Source organism: Phlebotomus argentipes, unplaced genomic scaffold (genome assembly GCF_947086385.1).
Source record: "Phlebotomus argentipes unplaced genomic scaffold, Phlebotomus argentipes genome assembly contig_46, whole genome shotgun sequence".
NCBI classification, from domain to species: Eukaryota; Metazoa; Arthropoda; class Insecta; order Diptera; family Psychodidae; genus Phlebotomus; species Phlebotomus argentipes.
Genome location: NW_026776153.1, coordinates 422,145 through 434,737, shown reverse-complemented (window position 1 = coordinate 434,737; position 12,593 = coordinate 422,145). Strand labels below are relative to the sequence as shown.

General features: G+C 41.5%; 1 protein-coding gene across 1 annotated transcript in view; it reads left to right on the top strand.

Annotated features, from left to right (window-relative positions):
• The first annotated feature begins 4,294 nt into the window (after positions 1-4,294).
• The window catches only part of LOC132262378 (discoidin domain-containing receptor 2), a 67,015-nt gene continuing 58,716 nt past the window's right edge, over positions 4,295-12,593 (top strand). The window contains exon 1 of the mRNA XM_059761645.1: positions 4,295-4,425. The gene's annotated coding sequence lies outside the window, so the exon portion shown is untranslated. The remainder of the gene's footprint in view (positions 4,426-12,593) is intronic.

Sequence of the window (12,593 nt, the reverse complement as noted above, 5' to 3'; positions counted from 1 at the left end):
TCTGGGAAACAATCAGGGTGAGTGCCAATGGGGACGCTGTGGGAACAATGGCAGCGCCGCAGACAAAGGGGTGAAATGTGAAAATGGGAGAAAAGCTCGGCCACTGCAGTGCTCGGCAAAAATGGAGTTGTGCGGTGATGTGGAGGGACGGAAGAATGTCCCAAGTGTGACCAATATATTGAGGACTTTCGGGAATCAGTCGCAGGGACAATAGAGCCTGACTTTTGCAACGAGAGCCGGCTATGACCGCGTGCTGTCCACAAATGTGAGAGACAACTTGCGCACTTAACACAGGGCGTTTATATGAAAATATCAATATTTGAGAGCGCCGACGCCGAAACATCCAAATACACATTTTCCCTTCATATCGCCCAATTCACTCAACACGCTGAGCTCGGCTTGTGAATTTTACACCATCTCATTCATCCTCATCTGTAATCAAACATCAGGCCGTCGCCCTGCTCTCTTCCAACACTCGAGGGTTGCTAATAAAATTGTATCAATTTTCATCTTGCCTCCTGAATTGTTAAGAAGGTGAATTTTCAAGTGATACGTCAGGATTAAAATATCTACTCTTCTCGCAGATTGAACACAGTTTTCAGTAGGTGATTTGGAATTTGGACAGATATCCTTTGCACACTTTGGTGGCAACCCTGTGCCCTGTAGAGTCCTGTCCGTGTGTGAGTGACTGGATGGGGAAAGGGTCCATTTGTGTGTGCAGAATTTTGCAGAGAACATCTAATGCACTATGAGCGTATGTACAACGGGCCCATAAAGGACACGTGCAAGGATGTATTCAATTAAGACGCCAAAGGAGATGGCGTTCGACCTCTGCCACAACCCTCCAGGCCCACCTCCGGTCGTCCATCACGGACATTAATGGCCAAAAATCTATCACTTAGCACTTTCATTAAAACTCTGTCGCCCAGCATCGAGTGATTTTCCACATTGGGAGGCAATTGAATAATTAATGCAATAAAATATATTAACCCTCGACAAACGATAGGTGAAATCAAACATCATCAATAATCAATGACGAGTGGGAAACTCAAACATATTTTTGCTTTTTGAATTTTCACTCCTCGCATTATTTATTCATTGGATGTGAGTGAATATTTTTAATGTCACCTTTTAACTCAATCAATTGCTACCTTTTATATCAATGATAGGGCCTGAAAATGACCCAAATAGTGTGCTATTAGAGAAATTACCCTTCTTTTTTTACCCTTTCTAAACTTACATTTCAACCCACTCAACTTGCTTCGAGCTTTTTTTGTCGAAATGTTAATTACAACTCATTTTGATATATAAGGGTGCGAGGCTAACCGGTGAAATGACACGTTATCGGAAGTATTATCCAGTGAATTGGAAACTACTTTTTCTCACATTGTTACAGACAATAAATGATTGATAAAGCCGTGAATAAATCATCACTTTAAATTAACTCTTTCAAATCATGGGCATGAAATAAAACAGAAAATTGTAGTAAAAAAAATAGCACACTGTATACATATATATCAACAGGTTTTTTTTCTTTAATTGCGGCATTAATCAATTCTTACAACTTTTACCAATCAATTCATGTTCTTTGCTGTGAAAATTTCAGTCTATCGCTTGACTTAAATACACTTTTTTGGGGCCACAGCTTTCATGCTGTTGAATTCTGCAATCGCGTTTGTGTCATCGCAACGCCGAGGCCAATCAATTCACCCCTCGCAGTTCACCCACACTGGCACGCAAGGCATCAGACAGGCCCATTTCGGTTGTGGCATCTGTGGCTCCACTTTCGAGCCAAATCGACTGGCAAAATGCGGAGCCCTTCCTCAGCTGGGTGGGCAGAAAAAAAAGAACCCCTCAATCAGCATTTTTGTGCCTTTCGGATTTCGCCACTCACTCGCTTTTGTCCGTGCGTTCTTCAGGCGCTGAGGAATCACACGCGGGGGGCTGCATTTTGATGCTGCCGAAACCGCACACAGCACGGAAGATTGTTCACCTGTGTGCGGTTTTGTTCGCCCGCCCTCGAGCAGAGGGTGGCCATCAATGGCATTTGGCGGGGGTGAAGAAAGTAAATCAAAGCCAGGTAAAATCAATTTTTGTGGCAAAAGGTACAAAAGACCATGCGAGAAAGCCACAAGGGTGGTGCGAAAGATAACAAAGTACAGGGCAGGGTGAGAGAGACAGAGAGAGAGAGAGAGCGGCGATCAAGAGACGCTTTCCACATTGGACTTTGGCAAAAGTTGTGCTGCTTCCCCAAAAGCCCCATATAGTTCAAACCGTGTGGCTTTCTGTGGCATCAAGTATAAAGTTTTCTATTTATCTCCACATCGAAGCTCTTTTTTTCACCTCCCCCGTCCCGCATTTTGCTGTGTGCGGCGCGCTTAAGTAGATCAAGGGGTTCGCCTCCTTTACAAATATCCCTGGCCCTTTCATCTTCATTCACCGTGGCGTCTTATATGAAATTTTTCGCCACACATATCCGTGCGAGATCCACTCAAGGACTCTGGGCGAGAGAGCCTGCGACTTTGGTGGAGAGGCAAAAAATGCGACTATAAATTGTGCAGAGTAATAAAGTTTCACCGAAGATTTTGATATAATTAAAAAGTTTGCCTTATGTGCTTTATGTGGAAATTTGCAAATTGTTGCTTTGTGTCGGCTGTATATCTTCAGGGGGGAGAGAGCTTTTGCAACTTTGACACCCACACAGAGACGCGCATGTGGGAGAACCTCCTGGACTCTCTGGCACACTCTCTCTCCCGACGACGGATTCCCGGCCTCTTCGGTACACGTAGTTTTGGGCCAAAAGGTAGGCTCTCACTGCGCTGCGCTGCCTCTTTCTCACGCGCACTCACAGGACTCCTTTCATCCCTTCGGCTACACACCGCTCGTCCCGTGCAAGGGTGCCACTCAGAGCCAACCCCTGAATTTCCGTGGGATTTCTTCACACAATAATTACTGCTTTTTGTCTAACAGAGCGCCCGCGAGGGAAAGCCGAAAGCGTATATATGAGCATTGATTTCCACCACATTGAAGTACACACAAATCAATATTGCAGACTCATTTTACGCACTTCTGTTTGCTGGCTGATGGCTTTGTTCTGCCCCGGTCAAGTGAGTAAGGTCAATTCGTGAGTGGCTTGGCTGAAGAGGAGTCAATCGAGAAATTTACAAAATAAACACAAAATTCGACTTGAAATTCTCTCGGTGAAAGCATAATGGCGTGAAGAATTTTGAGAGTTCTTTAGCCGCGCAAGGGCTGGCATGCTGGCGGTTTATTTATCCATTAGACATAGCGTGCTCTTATCAAAATGAATACATGAATGTATAATTTTTGAATTGAATTTTAACAGGAGATGACTCTCTGAATGATTCAGAAGTTAAGAGTTATATTGTATCTTTTGAATTTATTCACGTGACGATCACGTGATCTGGATGTGCAACGATTTATTGAACAAGTGTAAATTAGCCATTTCATTGCACACAAAAGATTGCTATAACATCACTTTAGAGTGCCACGCGAATCTTGAATTCAACTCTAAGATTCCGTTCAGGAATCACCAACAATGATAATCCGTAAATTATAGTGATATTCTCGATAATTCAGTGTGCAGTCAAATTAAGAATTAACTAAAAGAAGCCACTAATCATACTTAGAGCAATGTTAAGATTAAAGTCTTTCCAATCTCTTATTCCCATGCTGCACTCTTGCAAGGGACGCGCCATATTGTACTTCCAGGCGATAACGTAGCCTCTCTCTCTCTCGCTCTTCGGCGGCGAGAGCCTCATCCTCGTGAGAGCGCGAGAGAATGGCGAGGTGAGTGCGGCCGCAGAGAGCCGGAGTGACTTCAGTCTCAAGTCGACAGTCGTGTTCGTTGGGTGCATCGCGTTTGGCAATTCCAGTGCGTTGTGTGTGTTTGAGAAGCTCTCTCTTTGCCTGCCCTGTTCGCAGTGCCACCCCCAAAACTGCTGGGCAACAGTGCACAACAGAGTGGGGTTGAATCGACCGCCTCCTCTCGGCGTACTTTAAATTGTAAGTTGTAAATCTGTTGGGAACAGTGGAGGCGGCTGGCGGAGGAATTATTGAATATTTTACGGGGGGCTGTTGCTGAGAGATTTAGCCTTTTTGCGCCACGTCGGACTCATTTGGCGAAGGAACTTCCCTCGCAGAGCCTCCTCGAGAGCGTGGGGAGGTGGCGAATTTGGTACCATACGGTGGCCCCGAGTGTCGTGAGTTGAGGTGTGCAGTGAAGGGGCAGAGAAGGAAGTGCGAAGGATATCCTGGAGAACAGTTCACAGGTCAGAGATTAAGCCTGCAGCTGAATCAGCCGATTTATTGTGTGACAAAAAACGCAGCTTCAGTGCTCATTTATCCAGTGTGCGAAGAAGTTAATCTCATCGAGGCGAATTTGCATACAGCGCGCGGAACAAAGTAAATAAATTACATTTTATTTTAACCACCATGACCAAAAGGGAAAAAAAAACGCTGGGAGAAGGGAATGAAATTTTATGATTCTCCTTCCTAATTAAATCCAATTTAACTCTTGCCACATTTTACACCGTCATATCGCTCATTTTTACCCCGAATGGCATTCCAGTAACTCAATAATATATCATGTGAGTGTGTAAAGTGGTGTGTAGGAAGTTTGATCACTATAATGTAGCGGGAAAGGGGAGGAGACACGCCGAGAGGGCTGTATTGAAATAAAATTCACGAAAATGGGGTAAAATGAGGCGAGCAGCGGAGTGAGTTTTGAAGTCTCTCGCTCAAGCTCCTCAAGGGGTGGCGAAAAAAAACACACTTTTTTCATACCCCATTCTTTTCACACACAAAAAAGAAACATCGTCGAAAGAGAGTATTTTGTGGGTGGTTAAAGGAGTGGGGGAGTTTATTATAAATTCAGGCCCCCGGAGAAGATTCACTGTTTGGGAAAATGAGAGAAGGAGAAAAAATTGCAGTTTAACCATGGAAAATTTTCATATGGCTTCACACTGCCATGGAGAATTTTTCCATCGCGGGCACTTTTTTTTCTCTTTCGGGCTGCCAAAAATGAGCCCAACAGTTGCTTAAAAACTTTCTGCTGTGTGCAAAAACGGGAGAGAAATGTACTTGGATTTTATTTGAAACACACACACAATATTGCCCTTACATTAAATTATATTTCACCACCCAGCGAAGGTCTAATTTTCGGTTTTAATACAATAATATCTAATAAAGTTGAGAGTACGAGGCCGCCTTTTACAATAATATTGGGCTCTATGTGGAAGAGAGAAAATGACGCTGAATCCGCCCGATTTTGCCTTTTCTCCCAAACACACGACGCGGGGGTGGCAAAATGGTGGCAACTTTTGCACACTTGTGGAATTTTTATTGCAAATTGAATCATTTTGTATCTTCCTATCCTTGTATAGTGGGTATTTTACTGGTAATTTTCATATCCCCCCACACATTTTCTATTCACGCCACTGTTGCGGGCCAAAAGTTTCCAGTGGGGCGTGTGTTTTCAGTGTTGTCTGGAGCATAGATAGAGAGAGAGAATGAAATTGAAAGGAAAATGAAATTCGGATGAAAATTAATTAAAATACAATCAGTGGAGTTTTCCTCATCAGGCAAATATTTCGGCAGTCTGCTGTTGATGTCTATACAGACAGTGATACAAAGGTAGATTCACGATGCATCGTGAGTGGCCAAACAAGGTGTTTTCAGTTCATAAAATGTTGCTATAAAATCCCTTTGCCAATAAAATGACGGCGACTCACTCTTGGGTGAAGTGCGAAATTTATTAGTTTTGTAAAGTTTTATGACTCTTTTTACGCAAATATACATTGATCGTAATATCATGAACATGTGCATGGTTTTTTTGTGGAAAAAATGTAAACATGCAAAGGATTTTTACTGAATTTCAAAAGGGACTTTTCTGCAAAAGAAAGTGTTGTAAGTGAAATATCGCCACGGAGTGTAACTGTGAGAAGTCGCTTAGCGAGTCTATATGTATACTTGCAAGGGTGCACGCAAAATATTTCCCTCCCAGAAACTATTGCTCAAAGTATATATCCATAAAAGACAAATAAATTTAGCCTCTTTTTTTTCCTCAACTTCTTCGGGAAAGCATACACAATGTAAATACAGTAGAATATAAATCCACCACAAATTTTCCAATTGCTTTATATACGCACACACGAATAAACGATAAAACTGTCAAAATTGCCAGAATTATTCAAATAACAATTCATAAAACATTTTCCTTCGTTTCTTCCTCCTCAGCGGGTCTTTTCTTCATCATTTTCACTCCACCCAGTTTCACTCCTTTTCAGCACTTTCGCTCCACCTCCAAGGATGAATGGGGTGGCGAGAGAGAAAGGGTGGTTAGATTGAGAAGGTGAAAGACTAAATTGTGAATGTCCTGAATGTGGAGCTATTATTCGTCGTATTTTTCTCCTCATGCCTCTTTATTTCACCATTTTCCTCTTCATTCGCGTATTTTATGTACTCTTTATTTGTTCCATCGTCTTCGAGCCCCTTTTTCCTGTCTCTCTTTACAATCGAATCCGCGAAAAAGCAAATCCGGAAATATATTATGAATTGATATTGCAATAAAAAAGTCTAACACATAAAGCTCTCAGGCGCACACAAAAAAAGTGGCACAAGAAGAGCCAAAGGAAGAAGGAGAAAAAAATGGCGAGAAGCGAGACAAGAAGCAAGGAATAAAATCAAATTCAATCGATTCTTTTGATAAACGGTTTGTTGATCAAAGAGCATCATAATTTCGAGGAATATCGACTTAATATGATGGAGAAAAGTTTTTGTTTTTCTTCCACCATCCCGCAAATGTTTGTCTTCATGGCCGTATTTATTGCGATTCTAGATAAATATAGACCTTTCGTGACGGCACAGAGAGAGATGGCAGAAAAACACTAACTTTCGCGTACCACACGTAAATTAATATTCAATAGAAAATTCATACATTTTCCCTTGTGTGTGCTGTGGCGCATAAGAGAGCACAAGAGCGCGCCGGGGATGGAAAAAGGAGTTAACAAAGGGAAAGATGGATTACACGGGAAATTGAAGTGGAATGATACAGTGAGATGGAAGGAAAAAAACTACATACAATATGAATTTATGTGAATCTGCCACGGCACCATCATCATTCCATCTCCTTCTGCACTCTTGGCCATTATTTATTTAAATGCCTCCACCGTGTATTCACGGGGTTGGAACAATTGGGTGGCCAGCGACAAGCGAGAGTCGATTGAGTGGAGTTATGCCCGAAAGTAGCCATCAATTGAATTTATTATTTAATATTGACTCACGTCCCTTTACGGGATACTCAAGCCCTCCCACGGAACGACGCAAGGCTATGTGGAGAATGATTCCTTGGCAAGGGCAGCGAAAGTGTGACGAACATATCCAAATATTTTGACCGTACTTGTGAAGGGAAAACGAACTCGAGTTGAGCATTTTATCGGGAATCCACTTAAGACGCTCGAAAGTGTCTGAAATGCAGGGGGTAAATATAATCCATAAGGTTTTCTCACCACGATTTCTAGTCCATGTCGTGTGTCATGTTTCTCAACTCGCACAAGAGAGGATTCCCATGGAAATTGTCTCTTCGTGAATGATTTGTAAACTATTGCTGCTGCTGCTGAAGTAGTTTTATTCAATTTTGACCCGCGCGCTGGCATTGTGCATCAGAATTGATACACGGCGCGCGCGAAAAACATCAATAACGAGATGTGAGCAATTATTGCGATATAATTTTAATAGGATTAATTGAGAGTTGCATTGTTGATGAATTAAACTACTCGCGTATCTCTCTTTCTATAAATTTTATATTTATCACAGAGTGTATCGCAATAGTTGACACACGCATGATTTTTGTGCGAAAATGGAAACCGCGCGCGCGGTACAGCATTAAAACGCAAAGCGATAAAATTGTCTTTCAGCGCAGAGCTCATGTTAATTTTCTGGTTATTACCAGGCTGCTGATTTTTGTGGCAAATTTCAAACATTTACTAGAAAATATATGTGGTTCTTCATTAGCAACCAGTTTAACCATTTGATTTGAACTCCAGGTAATTTGCATTATTAGCAGTATATATTTGCTCATCTTTGAATATTCATGTATGCGGAGGCCTAATGAGTGGTGTGTTTTTCGCGTGTACAATCAATAACATGGAAAAGCCATAAAATAATTTGTGCATTATCGCTGTAATGATTGATATTGATATTGCAGTTGATTGATGTTAAATCGCATTAGCGAGCTGTGTGAATGTGGCTTTCGATGTTTAGTTTATGGGGCGGATTTTGATGAAAGTTTGGCGTATTTCGAGAGTACAAAGAGGAAATCTTAGGCATTGTGCATGCAAAATTTAAAGATGTCCTGACGCCCAGGTAGAGAGAAAGCCGAGCCTTAAAGACACCCTGTGGACGGCGCTTTATTAGTGTGCCCGAGTCGGGATCCCCTTCTGCTTGTCGGCTTTATTGTAGGTTGTGTGTGAAAATGTGTGTAAATGTGGAAATAGTTGGACATTGGGCGCGACTCAACTTCTCAAATTGGATTATACATAATTGATTTGTGGCAACCGGGTGGATACTTTCACCATTGCACACCGGACTGTATAGTATTACGTACAAAGGCGGAGGATACACACTTTGTGGACGGCGCTGGGGCGGAAGATGGGGCGGGAGGACAGTCGGACGAGAGAGAAACCCTTTGGTTGGGATTAAAATTTCACATTTCATCGTTGTGTAAACCGCACAACTATAAATTCCACATATGGTGGAAGCTATGCTCAGACTGAGCGAGAGAGAGGGAGAGAGAGAGAGGGCGAGAGGCTGGGATGCCGAGGCAGCGAAGGGCGAGGGATGCTTCGTAGGGGATGAAATCCAACCAAGTAAATCTGCAACATACTTGATCGTTTTTGCTAGTCTCTCCACTCTCTCTCACTCACTCTCTTCACAATTTCTCTCATCAAGTGCAAAAGGGTTGCAATACTTCAGCATCCCAACTGTGTTAAGACCAAAAGGGAGAAGTATCAAATGTACCCATTTAATTCAATTTTATGCTGATGCATCTCGACGATTATCATAATAACTCACAACACACAAATGTATTGTATTTCACGCTTCCAGTCCTTCTGCACATCTCTCCGGCTTGCTTGCATTTTTCTACCCATACTTTCCACTCACAATCCCTGCGTCTGTTCCATCCACTATTTACCTTTGAGATGAACAACGATGCATTTTGCTAAATTATCGCCTCGGGGCGAACAAATTGCTCGAGCGATCTCTAAACAAATAGAGGTTTGGTTCCGGTGAATATTATCTTATTACGAAAGAAGACCACACTTTTCGTCATAGGGGGCATTCAACTCCTTCAAATGACGCCCCTAATCGCCTCTTGTTTTATTAACTATCGAATTTCAGGGAATGCCCACGCCTTCCCTGAAACGAGATAACCCATGGCGGAGTTCTTTGATTAGTTGATATAACATTTCCGAGAATTAAAAGCGACAGCGCAGAGCACACACAAAAGGAATTCAATTCCCCGGCATTTCCATCCGGAAGTGTGGGTTCCAGAGAGCTTAAGGCGCATTTAGGATACGCTATACACTTCAGATTCGGGTAACAAAGTCCAAAATTGCGAACTCATAGTCTAATTTTAAAGTTACTCTCTGTGAAATTATTTTATACTATTTTTCGCGAAAATTCATGCTAATTCATCACAATAAGCCAAGACTCTGCGTCTTACAATTCAGTATCCAGAGATTTTAGAGAGTACTTCTCTGCCCTTTTCCAACAATACGCTTCCACTCAAAATCTCGTTTGTGTGTCTTGAAAAAATACACAATTTCTCTGGTTGGTTCTGTAAATTTTTTCTCCTCGTGTTTCTCTCTGACGATGAAATATAAATCGTATCTAATTTTCTGTCCTTGTTCCCTAAATATTCTTGCACTACTCGCACAATTTCTGTATATATATATACGTGGAAGATGGTGAGCGAAAAAGGAGAAAATTTGAGATCAAGAACAGCAAAAAGACAAGCAATGAAGCTCGAGGAAAAAATGTGTCATTCTCCTTTCTTTTTTTTATTATAAGAAGATAAACTCTTGTATAATATTTTTTTGTTTACTCTCATAAGGCCGAAGAGGGTGGGTTTTAACATTACTTTTCGGTTATATGGTCTGTGTATTTTCCATTTGGGCCATCCTATCTCTGAACATTGCGCTGTGCTGCCAAGAGTGGGTGGATTCTCTGGATGTTATGCCAAATGGAATGGAAGCTTTTTGGTTGCTGTGTATGTTCTGTGATAATTAGTTGAATAACAAATTTAATTACAAAAATAACATAAGACCTGTCTTTCTCATCTCACACTGCACAGAGAGTGAGAGAAAGAAGGTGGAAAACTGTTGAGTTCGCTTGTTATTCATGAGGGGGTGCACTTTTGGAAAAATTGTGCTGGAGGAAGAGAATGGAAATCTGGATAAAATGGGATATTTTTTCCGTCATCCTCCACTTTGGGGCACTTTTGTGTGTGTGGTTCTGTTTAAATTGGGGCTCCGAGTAAACATTAGTCCACCCCCTCTGCTCATGTGGAACAGACACACACACACATACACCCTGTCTGGTTGTGCAAGTTGGAAATGAAATGACTCTGCGGAGATGGCAAAGAAAGATACCGCGAAGAGCGAGAGATACTTGTTATCATTATAATGTGTACCAAAGCAAAAAGACCAAAGTTGTACACTCTGAGAAAAGAGGCAAGGGCACGAGATGAGAGATGATCATCGAGGCTGTGTCTGGAGGCTTCACGCTGAGTTCTTCTCTCCTGTTGTTTATATCTGCACAAGTTTGTTGTCTTCTCCATTGATTCCAAACTCTGAAAAGAGAGCGCCTCATCTTTTATTGCCCCGGCCATGGAGTCAAAACCCTTCTGTGACTCTCATTTAATGCCCAGCACACACTTTCCCGACTTTCCCCCTTTATTGCTCACGATTCTCTCAATGCTTGATCCAATTTTCTACACAGCTACTTTGAAGTGAATTGGATTAAGAGGGCTTTTTTTGTTGCACCATTGCTCTCAGTGTACTTTACAAAATTAATATCAATGCACACGACGCGCGGAGATGATTTTCTAGAGCTCAATATTAATGATCATGATGAAGGGATTTCTCTCCACAAATGGGCGTAGAAAATCCAATAACTCAAAATATTAATAATACGAAATTTATTGCTCCAGGAGGGATTACTCTTACTTGCTCTTTTCTGCCCTGGTACAAAAAAAAGTGATTGTAAATAATCTGTGAAATATTTTGGGTGTGTTTATTGTTGATTATTAAACATCTCAGCAACAAATCTCGTTGACAGATGAATAACACTCAAAAAGTTATTTGTTTAAATTTAAAACTCCTCAACCAATTTTCTTACTCGAAATGTCTTCGGGGCCGGAGAAGATGACAGTGGAGAAAAACGAAGGGACACACACAGAGAGTGAGACAAGAGGACAGAGAGAGAGACAGAGAAGTTTGGTGATGAACACTTCTTATCATGCTCAATGATCATTGAATACAAATAACTTGTTTAAAAGAGTGCATCTTGCATTTAAATAATCTTGCAGCGCTCAGTGGACAATGGTGTGTATTGGGGAAAAAAAATGCGGATATCTGATGGCTCTTCTTCCATGTCTTCGCGTCATTTGTGCGCCCAATGGACGGAAAATTGTTTATTTTTTTCTCTTTGCGTCTTTTGTAAATTCTCAAATTCACTTGTCTTGCCTCATCCTGTGCATTTCTTCAAACTTCCCAGCCATGCACGTCGGTTTTTCCATGGGTTGAAGAGCGTGTGTTTTGGCAGAAGATGTGGAACAGACAGGCAGAAATGTACACAGAAAAGGAGAAATATCTCTCCGGAGAAACTTTGAGGGCCTTCCCACAAATCTAAACATCTACCACAAAATAATAACAATAATATCAAATTGAAGTGCAACTTTATTTTCAACTTTCCTCAACTCTTTCATGCCACAAATGTCGAGGGGTTGGGCACTAAGAGATTGACTGCAACTTGTGAAGTTGCGCCTCTTAATTTGCATTGCCAACTGTTGTGTTGTGTGTGCGAATTGTCGTGAATTTCATCGCAGTGCAATCTGTGGATGTGTTATAGGAACCCTTTTGCTATTATATATTAAGGAGAATTTGTAAATTGTCAGCCCCTGAGCAAAATGTGTTGTGCCTCTTTTTTCGGGGCAAAAGAAAGATAAAAACGACAAAATGCGCGGTGAAGTGAGAAGTGAGAGAAAAAACTGGGAAGAAATTTACCATCAGGACTTTTTTTCTTCAAAACATTCCACCTCTGTTTTAAACCCATTTCTTTTGATTTGTGTTTTGTGGCTGTCGGGCGACTTTCGAGGGAGTTGAAGGTGATAAAAGGCAGTAAACACTTCTTAATTTCTCAACAAAACACTTTAACTCTTCCACACAGTTCTTCACTCCCTTCATTTCCTATATAGGCACTTCTGTGGTGTCTCTTGCTGAACTGCTAAAAGACTCCTCTCCATGTGATGTCTATTAGAGAGCAATTGTAAATCAATTTTTATATTTGTT